The sequence below is a fragment of the Mastacembelus armatus genome, chromosome 11 (assembly GCF_900324485.2).
Source record: "Mastacembelus armatus chromosome 11, fMasArm1.2, whole genome shotgun sequence".
In the NCBI taxonomy this organism is placed as follows: domain Eukaryota; kingdom Metazoa; phylum Chordata; class Actinopteri; order Synbranchiformes; family Mastacembelidae; genus Mastacembelus; species Mastacembelus armatus.
This window is the reverse complement of record NC_046643.1, coordinates 21,265,701-21,280,723: the sequence shown is the minus strand read 5'-3', so window position 1 is coordinate 21,280,723 and position 15,023 is coordinate 21,265,701. Positions and strand designations below refer to the sequence as shown.

The 15,023-nt window shown below is 46.4% G+C and overlaps 1 protein-coding gene across 4 annotated transcripts in view; it reads right to left on the bottom strand.

Moving 5' to 3' along the window:
* The window catches only part of LOC113126627 (zinc fingers and homeoboxes protein 2-like), an 80,294-nt gene that overhangs the window by 59,349 nt on the left and 5,922 nt on the right, over nt 1-15,023 (bottom strand). Inside the window, exon 1 of one of the 4 annotated variants that reach the window (XM_026300751.2) lies at nt 8,975-9,071. The exons of the other annotated variants lie outside the window; for them this stretch is intronic. The gene's annotated coding sequence lies outside the window, so the exon portion shown is untranslated. Of the gene's footprint in view, nt 1-8,974; nt 9,072-15,023 lie in introns of those variants that run through there. 4 annotated transcript variants of the gene reach the window in all.

Sequence of the window (15,023 nt, the reverse complement as noted above, 5' to 3'; positions counted from 1 at the left end):
TCAGCAGACTGATACTAACCAGGCCTGCCCCGGGACTCAGTGTGTGTGTGTGTGTGTTTGCTGTACGTTACTGCACTGTGAGACTCTGCATTTTCACTTAAAGGGACAGTTCGTGGACTTTGCAAACCGGCTCTGGCTGCTACCTTGAGCTGTGCACAGTGACAACTGACTTAAGATCTTCCCGTTCTTTTTCGAATGTTTGTGATTTTAGAAACGTGTGTTTTTGTTCTTCTTCTGATAAAAAAGGTTTAATAAAAACCTTTGTATGCTCTTAAACAGTAAAACTCGAGCAGCTGTACAACAGCTTCAGTCTGACAGAAACTGTGATTTCATTCAAGGACACAATCAAAGAAAACAACACGTGTGTGTAGACGTTTCAACAGCTCAGCTTCTGTTTCATGACGAGATGTTGCTCGTGATGAAACAACAAATTAGTGGCTTATTTTAAAACCTTAAAAGGTCTCGACTAAACTGATCCAGGTTCAGGTCCGTTCTGTCAACTGGACAGGTACAAAGGAAGGAAAAAAAAAAAAAAAGGAGCATGTTCAAGGTTTTACCTGAAACCCTGATTCACACAAAGCAGGAAAATGGGCCTGTTTCCCAGTGTGCTGGATCAAAGGGGGTCGGCCTGAGCCGCGTCCTCTCCCGTCTATACGTCCTGCGCCGGCTGCTGCAGCTCTTACACTCCTTTTGCATCATATATGAGGCGCAGCTGTCCCTGTTCTCTGTTGCTACACGCTCTATTAATATTTAAGCTCCAAAGTCACTGAAACACATTCCTCAACGTCCCGCTTCACATTAACGTGACAGTGGAGGACGCGGCTCGTCTGGATATTTTGCATCTGCTTACAAAACATTCATTCGATTTGTGGGTTTTGTCCTTAAGCGGCGTCTGAAATTAATCGAACAGGTCAATTAAAGAGGATCCGAGTTCACGGTGAAACTGACTTGGTTCAGCAGCTTTTCAGCCTCTTTGAGCTCCATGTTTTGGTTTCGCTGCACAGATCAGGCTCAGTGCTGCACATCTTCATCACCCACTAATTACTTCCTACCGTGTCCCACACAGCAGGGACAGGGGTCTAACTACCCTCATGTGTTTGGGTGCAGTATGAATTAATGGTGCACGTGTAGGAAGAGCCACTAGACGTCAGCAGGATGAGCAACATCCATCGAATTTAACAGACGTCCATGATTTTACCTTTAACCGCACTTTTAAAAAGGAAGTTGGGCCTGTCATAAAAATCACCACCCATAAAGCCTCAGATGTTAAGGAACTGAAAAAAAAACAAAAAAACAAAACTGTCTGCTTGTTTCTGCCTTAATGATGACGCATCGCAGGAACTGTGGGGATTTCCACACTACAGCGGCGTGTGAGGGCAACGGGCTCCCGGTGAAATGTGGGAGTGAAGCTCCACAAACAAACAGATGCTGATACACATCAAGACACGACAGCTAACGACGCTTCGCCCAATTAACTCGATTTACTCAAGACGCATCGAGGGGACTTCTTCCTGAATTACTCCACAACAGAGAGTTTTGGGCCTTTTAGTGGAAAAATGATACGGCAGCAGATCAGATCAGCTCCTAGTTAATTAAGTCGTCGATCGTCATCCACGGCTGCGGCTACGTCGAACCTCCACAGCCCTGTTGATAAAAGGTCGACAGACCGACAGTCTGGAGTTTCCTACAGGACAAGAAAAGAAAAGCAGTAAATTAAACGTTTGGTGTTTCAGTTCAGTGACTGTATCTCCCAAACTTCCTCTCGACTGACTGTTTGACTCTACGGCTACAAAGTGCAATGTCTGTAATCAGGTGAGCACAGAGAAAGAGAATCTGCTCAGTCTTAGTCTAATCTCAAAGCAGAGATCAGCGGACGGACAAGATCTGTCTGAAAGAGACGTAAAAATGCAGGATGTGACAATCGCAGCTTCTCACCGGGTTTGAATCTGCACTTTCACACCACAACAATGACCGCCGCTCAATAACAAAGACACAGATTTCATTACTGATGTGGACGGCCGCATTCCTCCCCAGTTACTGATGCAGGAAACCAGAAAGCTTGTGTTGGTGAAAACTCAATATGTCAGGATGACCGGTGCTCGACCGAGCTAATAACAGGACGGGACAAAGGGACGGCGAGCTGAATGAAGCCTGAAAAAAGTCTCCCCCACCTGCTGAGAAAGTAATAAAAAACAGACACAACAGCTGTGACTGATCTGCTCTGCGCACACACACACACACACACACACACACACACAGAAAGAGAAAGTAAAAACATCTAATAAGATTTCACTGATTGTATTAGAGCGGTGCACGTGTGGAGTACAGTGTGAACACTTCCTCAATAAGAATTTCTCCATTTAATCCGTAGTTGAGTCGTCATCATCTGATTAACAACAAACCAAAAGAAAATTCTGTTTTATTTTGAAATGCTCACAAATGTTCAGCTTCAAATTTCAGGCCATTTAAGCGTCTCAGTCGTGAACAATAGTGAGCTTTGCTGTTTCTGAGGCTGTTTGATATTCGTGTGCGTCTGGCCCCACAGCTTTATCACTTTCCAACTTTGATACTGAAGAAAACTCTGAAATGTGATTATCAGCTTCCGCACTAGTGTCTTTTTCTATGATCAGTCTTTGTCCCTGTGAATCTGAAATGTCTGAGCTATCTCTTTAGATCCGACTGCGCTACGAATGAGAAGATGACACTATGGTTTTTTATGCAAATTACAACAATCTGGCACAACTGCCAAAGCACCAACAACAATGCTGAGAACGGGAGCAGACAAAAGGTTCATTGTGATGGATGACAGGTAAATGAAATGACTCCACGGTGGCCTGCGGTGCAGAGGAACCATCTCCACCTCGGGGACGTACAGCAGAAGACGGGCTCCGACGTAAAAGCCTCGGCGTGGACCGGGAGGAAACAAAGTGAAGGAGAAAAATGGAGAACGAGATGAACAACAGCAGGGAGTTGATTACTGAGCAGAGTAATAAAGTCCCACAGCACACACACACTTACAGTGAGATCATTTAATATTTGCCTTTATGCGTTTCAAACCCTCGGCAGCTCAGGACAAACTGTACCACAGGTCTGGATCTAGGAGGGAAGCCCTGTCAGCTGTCCACACGTCTGCTGCCAACGTCAGCGCCACAAATTCCTGCACATTTGCTGTTCTCTTGGTGATTAACGTGTCTGTGGCAGGGTTCAAACTCCAGCTCGGTTCGCTAATAAGCGAACAAACAGCCTCTAATAGGGCTGTGAATGCGTAAACGGACTAATGCGGCCGGCTGAAGCCCGCCTGGTGCTCTGTGGTGCTGCCCAGTGCTGTTACCAACCAATTACAGGACCAGCACACAGCAGAGCCGAGGACCGGAGGAGGAGGAGGAGGAGGAGGAGGAGGAGGAGGAGGAGGGCAGCGACAAGAGACTCTTCACTATCACTGCACATGCTCAGTGAGGCTGTGGCGAAGGGGGTGTGGTGCTGCTGGAGTGTGTGGTACATGCAGAGTGTGGATTGAAGCAGGGAGTGGGTGGGTGTTTGACTCCATTCCTCCTCCTCCGCCCTCGGGGGAATCACACGTTGTTTGTACTGTATTTCTGCACCACATGACTTGCAGATTTTTTTTTTTTTTCTTTTCAAACATTTTTCCTCCCCTCGCTCCCTCCTCGAGCCGTGTGAGCGCCGCTCTCGCCAGGCAGGAAAGGCAAAACAGCTGTGGCGGTGCCGAGCGGTTCCCCATTAACCGAGGAATTATGCAAGCAGGAAATTCAAATAAGATGCAGATGAGCCGAAGAGCCAGCTCCAACCAAATACCTCTCCCTTCACCACAAAAAAAGCAACCTGACAGGAGCCTCCAGACTAAAGCCTGCGGTCTGCTCCGAGTCCATCAACTTCTCACCATTTCAACTGTTTGTTGTCCCATATTTGCGTCTCCTACATTACTAAAATAAATAGGATTAATGAATCCGCTGAAAGTGCCGCCTTCTCTGATGAAATGCCTCCTGGCACTGAAAGGCAAAGAGTGTGGCTGTTTAAATACAGAATGTGTAATGTTTTCACACCAGTTAATCATCAACACATTAATCTTGAGACATTAATTAGCTAAAACACACGAAACCATCAGCAACGAGACTGTCAGCCTGCACCAGCCTGCTGCTGGATCATTGTGAAGGTAATAAAGGGAGGTGGCACTTTCATATGAAGGTTAATGTGGAAATGCACTGGATGAGAGGGGGTGTGTTCGCACAAGTCAACGGGCTGCAGCCAACTGGCTTCCGTGCACGCCGGCTGCTCCACCGGGGGCTGGATTCACCAACACAGACGTCCTGTTTATCAGCTCTCCACGACAGAAGACGTAACAGAAAGTCAAAATGCAGAGCACCATAACCGGGCACGGCTACCGTTCGGCTTCTTCGAGGTCCAAACCGGCGACGGGCCCCGTTTCCCGTGCTGCCGTGGCTGCAGACTATTAGGACGAGCTCTGAACACGATGCAGTCCATTACTGTCTGTGTCCTCGGGGCTGCAACCTGATTGAATTAACGCCTCTGTGACAGCGTCGTCATTAGAGGCATCATAACTGCAGAGTTTACGGCAGAACTGTTGTATTGGATCACATTAGATTGCACTGCTGTCCCTAATAAAGGGGCCGCTGAGTGGTGTCCAGGGCAATGGAAGGCCTTCCATCGCAGTCCATCGCTACAGTCTCTGTAAATCACATGGAAGCACAGCCTTCACTCGTTTTGTTAGTTTTTAATTACAGCTGCTAGAGGCCACGTGTGGACGACGTGAAAATCATGATTATCCTCACTGTAATAAGAGATTATAAGGATTTAGATCAGGTTACGTGGTCTGAAGAAAAAGCGGCTAAACAACGGGCTAGAATGAGCTGTTTAAATGAAGATTAAATCGCACTTTGGCAACGCTCACGTTCTTACGTTTGAACAAAATGTGATTCTGGTCTCCCAGATGGTTTTCATTACAAAGGTTAGAGACCATCTGAGTCCTCTCCAGCCTTTGTATCCTCCATGATACTTCGGGGATTGTGTTGTTGAGAAACCTGTCTGTAATTTCTGTTTTCATGCAATAAGGACATTGGAATTTACATTGGAAGTGACAGCCCAGCTCTAATCCAATCTCCCCCCCCTCTGCCAACACAAACATGGATGCAACAAAAAGGAGCAGGACACTTTCCCTCCTCTCTCTGTGTCCTCTCCCTTCATCTGGTCTTACTCTGCCGCCGCAGACCTCACAAGAGTCTGTGCGTCGTGACATTAAAAAGCAGCCGGCGTCCCAGATGACACAGCCGACTGACCCGACTTATCTTTATCATTCTCCCCTGTAGGATGAAGCGCGGGCTAATAATAGCGCCGAAGACACTTGGCCTATAGCCGTGCGTTCGGCCTGGTTTCGATGCTGCGCTGCACAGAGCGCCGGAGGAGGGAGCGTCACAGGAACCTGCCTCGTGTACTTCGACGCTGGGCCACTGCTCGTGTGTGTGTGTGTGTGTGTGTGTGTGTGTGTGTGTGAGTGGCAGCTTTAATATGGCTGGAGCTAACGGGAGCTAATATGGAACAAGGTCCTGAGCTCCACAATAATTATCTACAGTGGGGTTGGTGAAACCAGCAAGACTCGGGCCAGTGCTGTCGGTAAGGATCAGAGTGACGACACACACACACACACACACACACGCACACACGCATACTTTAACAGCATGAGAGAGCCCTGATAGGCTGAAGAGCAGCAGGGAGTAAAGACAGAGAAGCAGCCAATGGGGACAGTGGATTTGTGGTCAGCCTACAGCGCTCAGCCAATGAAAACACAGCTCTGGCTCCCGGGGGGCGGGGCGTTTGAGTTCCGCCTTCCTTGTTTTGCGTTTTTGGCTCGGACTGGGGGCCACATTCCTGCCGTTCCCCCTGCTCCATTCCTGGGCTGGAGGCTGGGTTCAGTAGGTGAAGCGGGGAACTGTGGGAAACTAAGGAGGAGGAGGATGATGGGGAAGGACGGATGTGTGTTTGAAAAGCTCAGGAAAAGGTAGCTGGGCAGGAATTAATGCACAAGGCAGAGACGCCCCAACACAACACACCTCAGTTCCTGATTTCACACAATTACAATCAACCAAAGCCTTTTCATTCACTTTGCACGACTTTCAGTGACCCCCCAAAGTCTCTTTGAGTCACTTAAACCTTCAGACCTTCAGTCCACACATGCACATGACTGCAATTATTCAGTTTATAAATCAGTAAGACCCTGGCTTTAACTTCAGAGATAACAGTTTAATAAATGTAAAGTCACATGAACCAAACCGGCAAAGGTCCCAGAGAGAGTCAACATCAGACAGACCTTTGCCCCGCACAGACACAGGGCTGCCCTGCACCAGGGGCTTTAACGCCGGGCCCTCACAAACTAACAGAGCTGGGCAGAAAGACGTGATCCTGGATCAACCTGTATTGCAACACAACATGTCGTCATCTGGCAAAATGCTGCATTATCCAATCACATGCATTCCTGGTAGATTAGACTGTAACGTGAAAGGCATATGGCCCCTGTTTCCTGGGCCTTTACAGAACTCCCTGGATCACGGTACACGGTCTAATTGGTGCCTAACTGGCATCTCGTTGGGCGATTTACCGAAGATGCTGCTCCTTGGTGACGGTAGAAGGCAGATACTCAGCTGCGGGGCAGCTGCAGCCGTGACTGGACTTTCATTCAGTGACTGGACTTAAACGTGGACAGACGCGGCACATAAAGCCGACACGTCCTGTAGCATCTCTAATGAGGACAGAGAACAACACCTGCCAACCAATCAGCATCCAGATCACCACGTACAATACTCTCAGCTGTTTGAGGCTCCGCACGATGGAAACTGAAATTCAGCTCCACTGTATCTGTCAGATATTGTTACCACATGAAAACACTCTGCTATAGCGTCACAACTCGATCCTGTGCTCATTAAACCACCTGAGAACAACATTAACGACCAGCGACTCACGTCGGACCAGGTCGTAGCACAAAGGTCAAGGTCACAATATGACGAATCCCCCGTGTGAGAGGCAGGAATGTGAGGAAAACACCAAACAGCAGCACAGAGCAGGGTTTTCATTTTTACCGCAGGACGGAGCAGAGGAAACCGGAGAAGGGAGGATGATTGAGGAGGGCGATGACGAGGACTTGTGGTACTCCTCGAAGAGATGAGTTTTCAGTCTCCGACTCTCAGAGGAGAGTGACTGTGCTGTTCTGACTGGAGTGGGAAGGTCATTTCAGTTTTGAAGAGGCACGAGAGGAGGACTGGGGTGAAATGATGAAAAATTTTACAGGCTGGTCTCAGACTGATGGAGACCTTCACCCGTCACATTCGTTCTTATTTTCTACTCGAGTGCTTCCTCCAGGGCCCGAGAACACGAGCCCACGTCACCTGGTAATTTTAGTTTAGTAGGAAAGGTTCGCTGAAGACGGATTAGACCCTTACACCGACCTCTACGTGGGCACAGGGGCCACAGCTAGGAAATTACTGTCTTAGTTATCAATTGTTCTGACAGGAAATTAGCAGAAGGTGATCTGGTGTCTTCACTGAGACGTTCACTTTCTGTCGACTGACCATTAGTTCAATGTTTAGTTAACGTTCGGATTATTGGGTCTTTAAAACAAAATCATTCCTGACGTCTTGTGATCCATGACGACACTTTTCCTTTTATTGTTTCTCCTTCACAATAAAAGGAAAATTGACACACCCACGTTCAGAGGCTGCCTGTAAAGAACAACCGTGTTAATGCTGAAATACCTGCCTCAGATAAATCGTCTAATATATATTAACATGTGTACGTGCGTCACAGATCCAGCACCGGCGGAGCTGTAATTACAGTCGATTACTGGATTCACTCAGACGAATGAACGAATGAATGAATGAACACACACAAAAATCAATGACAAACTAAGGTTCTAATCAAAACGTACTCCCTAAATTGGTTTTTGATGCAAATTGGTGATTTGTGGCGAGCAGGAAGAGACACTACCAACAGCCTGACTGGTTCACTTTGGTTTCATCTGTCTGTGGTTTTGTCACAGAACCAAACACTCAGAGGTCTGGGTGTTCTTGGAAACAATGAAAAGGATTTAAATGAAATGAATTTGGCTAGTAAAGGAGCAAGGAGTGGCTGGTGAGTTTGGAAACCCATCTGCTGCTGTGACTGCTTCGTTTCCAGTCGTGGTGATGAGTCAGGCAGAGAAATGGCAGGATGGCGCAAGCCCTGTGCCGCTGCCGTCTAAAAATAGTCCCCGTGGTTTATGCCTTGTCTACACTTCACCAAAACATGGAACTTTCTACCACATGAAAAGGTAAAGAGAGAAGCTAACCAGGCTGCGTTTGGCTGTGTTTCATACCTCCCTGTGCGTCTGTATACTGTCCGACAACAACACACGACGGGGAGAACAAAGGTAGAACATGCCAACATGTCGTGTTGGACTAGTTTTCATTCCAAGTTTACGTTTTTGCTTCCTCTGCCATCCCCACTGTATATACACTGTCTAATGGAGCAGAACTCACCTAAAAATACCACGGTTCAACTTCCTTCACGCTAAACTTTCCCCGCTTCCACATTTAGGCAGAAATACCTCTTAAAACTAAGGCAAAGATAAGTCAGCAGAGAGGGCTGCAATTAGCTTTCAGTGTCTGTGACATTTACTCTGTCTAATCCCTTCAAAATCTGAGGACTTTAGCTTCAATGCCAAAACATTCCTGCTTTCTCTTATTGTGAAAAACCTTCACTTCCTCTCACTAGTACAACTGAGTCCTGTTCTGGAATAAAGTGAGAAATCTGGTGCGTTTTAACGGTTCCTTACCCAGAGTCACACACCCTGCACGTGCACAAACTCAGTGTGAAACACACACACACACACACACACACACACACCCAGAGTCTGTCTGTTCACATTTCCAGTGGCTCTGCAGCCGCAGAAAGAGGTCACTATGACAAATACCTGCAATCCGCTGACCTGCATACAGCCCAGCTCTGCAGGGTGGAGAGTGGAAAAAATACAAACCCGGTGCCCTGCTGGTTTCAGACACGGCTCAACACGCAGGCCTGGCTCACACAAAGGAGCAGCAACAAAAAAAATGGTGTTTTTCATTCAGAAATAAATGGAAGTGGATGTTGGAGAAATGCAGCAGGTGGTTGAACAAAAGTAACCACATCTGTAATTCCCCAGCACTCGTCTGCATTGACACTAAACACGGAGTCACACACACACCTCCACAGGCGGACTCTGGCTCGGCACCATCGGGGACACGGGTCAAGTTAAACTTAATCATAAATCTGGACTTCACTGGTCTTTGTTGGGCTCATAGTGAAACTGAGACCTGGTTTTGTTTTTTTTTATTACAGGCTGCATCACAAATTATTTGAGGATCTCTTTTGCTTTCATTTTTTAAAAATAGCTGCCAATCAAGGATCTGGGAACCCCCCAACCAGTCGGTGCAAGAAGCAGCCAAACAGTTTCAACAGCACATGGTGCATCAGCATGTGACTTCAGAGCTACAGCAGATACAGCAATGAGAACCACAAGACTGGACACGTTTAAGAGGCACATGCAGGATAAGACTCTGTTATCAGTCACAGCCACAACAGGTGGCAAATCTCCATGTGGCGGAACGTAAATACGACCCAGTCACTCAAAACACAAAGTGAGTGACGACCTGCTCATGCACCGTCCGTGTGAGTCCTCGGCCATTCAGAGGAAACGCACCGTGCCTCGTAAAGACTCCAACAGACAACACGTTAGAGGCAGGACATCATTTGGCTGCAGGCGTGACCTGAAGAGAAGCCCAGAAAACATCTGCTTCAGTGTGCTGACCTTTGACCTGCTGGCAGTGCTGACACAGTCACTGAGTCAAAGCAGCAGAGTCATGTTTAATGCTTTGATGGACAGAGTCCTGATCACATGGACTCAGATGGAGCTGGCTGGGTTATGTGGTCGGTGGAGACGCTGCAGCATCCAAAACGGAGCCAGGACTCAGCAGAGCAACGTCTTCAGCGCCTGAAACGGACCCTTTCATTCGAGATGAGTCCGGCTCCGTCGGGGAGTATCACGTTCAGCACGTTGGGTGTGATGTTGGACTCAGACACTGTCTGCCTGAGGACTCTGTTAGAGATCTAGGAGGTGAGACAGATGGTAAAAAAATAAACGTCCTCATACGACATCAGGCTTCAGGAGACGGGACGGACGGGTCTCAGACTGGAATAAAGACGTTTTGCAGATGTGCAAGACGTGTCCGGCCCACTGACGTCACGCTCAGGAGTCAAAGTCTAACGTGGTTAAAGACACGCGTCACTTTTACAGTTTGTATTTCTTTAACGACAACTCGTCCAGCTTCCTCCACCTCATCCAATCATCTTGACCCTTCTGTGGCCATTTTTCTGCCAGAGCCACAGGCGGACGACAGAGAGGCCCTGATAATATCCAGCTGGGAGAAAACACAAAAATTAAAGGTGCAGCTTTGATTCCAGACCAAGGTTCCTGCAGGGTGAGCTGCTGCTGCTCTAAGAAGAAGAAGAAGAAAAAGCATTTGGCTTATTGAGCTTCAGCAGGACCAGACCTGCAAAGTTTAACATCCATGTGCACTCGGGTTTTTCTGAGCTGGTCTTTGTTTCGCTTGTTCCTTCGCCCTGTCCCACTGATCTGACGGCGGCTCGTGGCTCAACCCGCTGCAGCAGGAGAGAGAGACGGTAACATGGACGTAACAACACAATGCAAACGTTCGCTCGTGTAAACAGTGAGCGCGGTTTGGTGAGGAGCACACGCAGCTTTTCCTCCTGCAGGCTCAGCCGCTCACATCACTGATTATTTCATGTTGGTTCCTGAGTGTCTGAGTGAGTCCCTGCCCCAGTCTACCTCCTGTATAATCCAGCAGCTTTAGGAATAAAGGAGCTGCTGATTGGAGGCACCTGCTGTGACGTCACAGGCTCAGGTGTGGCCACAGGTGTGAGACGTGCAGGTGAGTTCACTGTCGAACTCCTGAATGTTTGGAAAGCTCCGCTCAAAAGACGAGACTTCACTCCTGCCAGTAATCTCACAAGGTTTGAGGCTCTTGTTATTTAGAAACGCAGCTGCAGTGCATTGTGGGATTTCCTACTCCTCTCAAGAAACCGCAGCGCGCTTCCTTCCTCCTGTACGTCCCACCTGAACCAGACTGTACCAACGTGTTGATTCAAACTTTCACTGCAAACAGCTTTTTGTCTCGCAGGGTTGTAGCCAAGAAACTATTTCCTATTTACACTGTGTGTGTGTGTGTGTGTGTGTGTGTACAGTTGGAGAGCAGCAGGATGGCAGCATGAGGCTAATTCAATCAGAGCAAAATGAAAAGAGAAACTATGATTGTTTTACCAAACAGATAAAAAAAAAAAAACATCCACGAAACACCAACATTCTTCTTCTGAAGATTAAATCTTCTTCCGATCAAACAAACACCTGCTCACCTGTTTCACCTGCTCACCTGTTTCACCCTGCTCACCTGTTTCACCTGCTCACCTGTTTCACCCTGTTTCACCCTGTTTCACCCTGTTTCACCCTGTTTCACCCTGTTTCACCCTGTTTCACCCTGTTTCACCTGCTCACCTGTTTCACCCTGTTTCACCCTGTCACCATATTTCAGCTCATACGTGAGTTGAGTGATGTGTGATTCTAACGTTAGTCACATTAGAAAATGAAGGCTTGTGCCCTCATCTATGGTCGCGTTCTTGCATTTGTGGGGATTTATTGTTATTAATATTCTCGCTGTGATAATTATCTTGGCTTCATCTCTGACTTACACCAGAAACCACAAGAGAAATAAAAACAAGCTCCAAACACGAGTCAGTAGTTTTGGATGTTTGTCAGGCAGAAAAGGACCAAATGAGAGAGTTTTTTTTAAATATATATATATTTCTATCAAATAAAAATAGAAAGTGGAACTAAAATTTATGTGTTTTTTCAAATGTATTAATTTTAAAAAGTGGCCCTACGTGTTGTGTTACAATAATATAATAATAGATGCAAAGTTCAGGTTTAGTCAGATGGTTTTTCTTAATATTCATAAAGAGACTCAGCTGGACTCAGTCGTCCACAGGCCTGAAGGTGAACGACTGAATGTAGAAAAAGAAGCTGAATAAAAAACAGAAAAAAAAGCAGCAAAGTGTCACAATAAAGAAGCTGGAAACAGTTTTTGTGTTACAGCCTAAATGATTACTGAGGTTTCTGATTTCCTGCTTCAACATTTCAGTGTAAAATGATCTGAAGCCAAATCAGGTCAGTTTCAGTCCAAACAATCAGACGTCTCTACCCAGAGATATGAAGATGTGACTGATCCGACACATGTACCGATTACAGGCGGCTCGTTAAAGACAGCAAAAACACTCCTGTTCCCATGATGCTGTGCGGCGGGGGGGAGGCAGTACAGCAGATTTACACTGGCCCAGTGTGTACGGTACATTACCCAACCCCACCCACTGAGCCGCCCACCCCCAGAAACAGAGACCAGGAACTGAAAACGGGCCGACGTGGGTTCAGAGAAACCGCCCCTCGCCCCCAGACTCTGGTCGGCCGTGACTGCGGACAGCTGGGAACATCTGGGAATACTGGGAAACCCGCAGCTGAAGTTCTCTTGAGCAAGGCAGAGGTTTAGGACGAGGCGTCAGCGGGAGCCCCCAGGTGTGAAGATGAGGAAACATATGAATATCAATGAGGATGCTGATGAGAAACGAGGAGCCGTGCTCAGTGAGCTTCCCCTGGATAAATGAGGGTTTGAAACAAGGTTCAAATTAACGATCCAGGCAGGAAGAGGAGGGGGGTTCTCCAGCCAATCAGGGCTCAGGGCGAGAAGCTAATCTCAGGCGCTTTTTGTCTGATGAGCACATCAATGCCGCTGGTCAGTCATGTGTTGAGTAATTGAGAAACACACGGCGCAGGGCTTTAATGAGAGAATAAGCATTCTTTTCTGTCTTCATGAATAAAAATGACTTCTTGGAGATTTAAGGAAGAAGAAATCTAAATAACATAAGCGCCGATGACAAACGCAGCATCTGTTTGTGAAGTTCTGCGCTCGAATTATGAGACATGGGGAAAAATAAATAAATAAACGACACCTACCCTCACTGGATGATTGATGGCATCAGACAAATATGGCTTTTTTTTTTTTTTTTTTTTTTTTAAAGATGTTGGGTAAATTATGTCAAAATGACAAACAGAGTGGGGGCCTGCGTATGTTCAGGAAAGATATTCTCAAGCTAATTTTGAAGAGAAGTGCAGGTTTGACCCACAGCCACATGTGACCACGCTGAGCCTGGACGCCGTCGGAGTCTGCAGAGAATAAATCAGATTTGGATCCAGTTTGTCTGTGGGTATAGAACCTGAGCAAACATACGCTAATGTAAATTCTGTCTCATCAGCTTTAATTAACACATGACATGACGCACAAGCTGTTTGTTGTTATTACCATAACTGGAAAACTGCAGAGCTGTAACCGCTGATTAATGTCGCTTTTTATCACGATTAAAGCTGAAATCAGAATCTGGAACAGATTCACGGTCAGTCGAGTCGTTTTTTTTAAATAATAAAAATACCAGACGTTCCCTGCTGCACTTCAGGTTCCTAAAATCTGCTGCTTTTCTCCATCATATGAGAGAAAATATTAATAATAAAAATATTTCTTAAAATAAACTGGAATTGGGTTTTGAAAACTTTTTCCATAAATCTGATTATTTCCTGACGGTTTGGAGACAAAATGAATAAACAGCTAATTAATTCAATTAATCGAGTTACAAGAGTCGAAGTACATTTACTAAGTACTGCAAGTCCAATTCTGAGGTATTAGTACTTCACCTCAGTATCTGCATGTTGTGCTACTTCATCCTTGGACTATATATTTCACAGTAATATCAGATACATGTATGTGAATTGGGCCATTCTGCACAGTGACTACTTTTACTTCAGATACTTCAAGTACATTTGGACGATGGTACTTCTGTTTTACTGCAGTAACAGGTTGAATGCAGGACTTTTACACTGTGGTATTTCTACTGTTACTGCAGTAAAGGAGTAATATTTTACTTGCTATACTATGTTTAATCTGACATCCTTGTCACTGTAGGTACTCTGCTGTGTACTTGTACTTCGCTGTGGGACAAATAAGGGTTTTCTTCTCTAATCTGGTTTCTGTCGATGTGAGTCTGAAGAATCTGATTCGCCTGAGCCTGATAAAAATAAATGAAACAACTTCTTCAGTGGCGTCAAAAAGTAAAACCAGTCGTTCTCCTGGAATTAAACTGTCCGAACAAGAACCTTACACATCAGGGCCTGTCTGATCCTGGACCTTTTCTTTAAGGTTCTGTCTGGCTGGGTAACAACACGTGACCCCTGTCTGACGAGGCTGCGGACTGACCTACAGATCCATGTCAAACTGATCGGCCCGGGGAGGGAAACTACGGTTCCAGCTGAAAAAAAACAAGGCGGCAGGACCGTGAGCGACCGGTCTCGCGGCCCCCTGTGGCGGCGGATGAAGACGTTGGATATCGCTCCTCCTGCAGACAGCAGAAGTGAAGCCTCGTTGTTTTATTCGTGTGTTGCATTAATATTAATTACTTTTCAGAGCTCTCAGCTGACAGGCTCGCAACCACAACGCTGCCGTTTTATCTCATCTGCAAAAATATCTCATTTGCATTTCCCCTGTATTTTATTCTCCCTGTCATTGTGTTTAAGTTCGACTTCATCCTGGCACGTACTTGGATTTGGGCACGTACCATCTGAATGTACAGAACGCCAAAGTGTGAAACGAACTGTTCTGCTTCCTGCTTTGACCCACGCAGGTTTTCAAAGACGTCGACGCTGATATTTTGGGACTGGATCTGCTTTTCTGTGCCAGTATTCAATATCCTCAAATTTGGCCTCTTCCTGCCAAAATTTCAAACAATTACAAATATTCAGTGTTTCCCCCGTTATTCTTGGCAGAGTGGAAAAGCCTCTGAAGCTGCACGCAGGCTCCATTAATATCACTGCT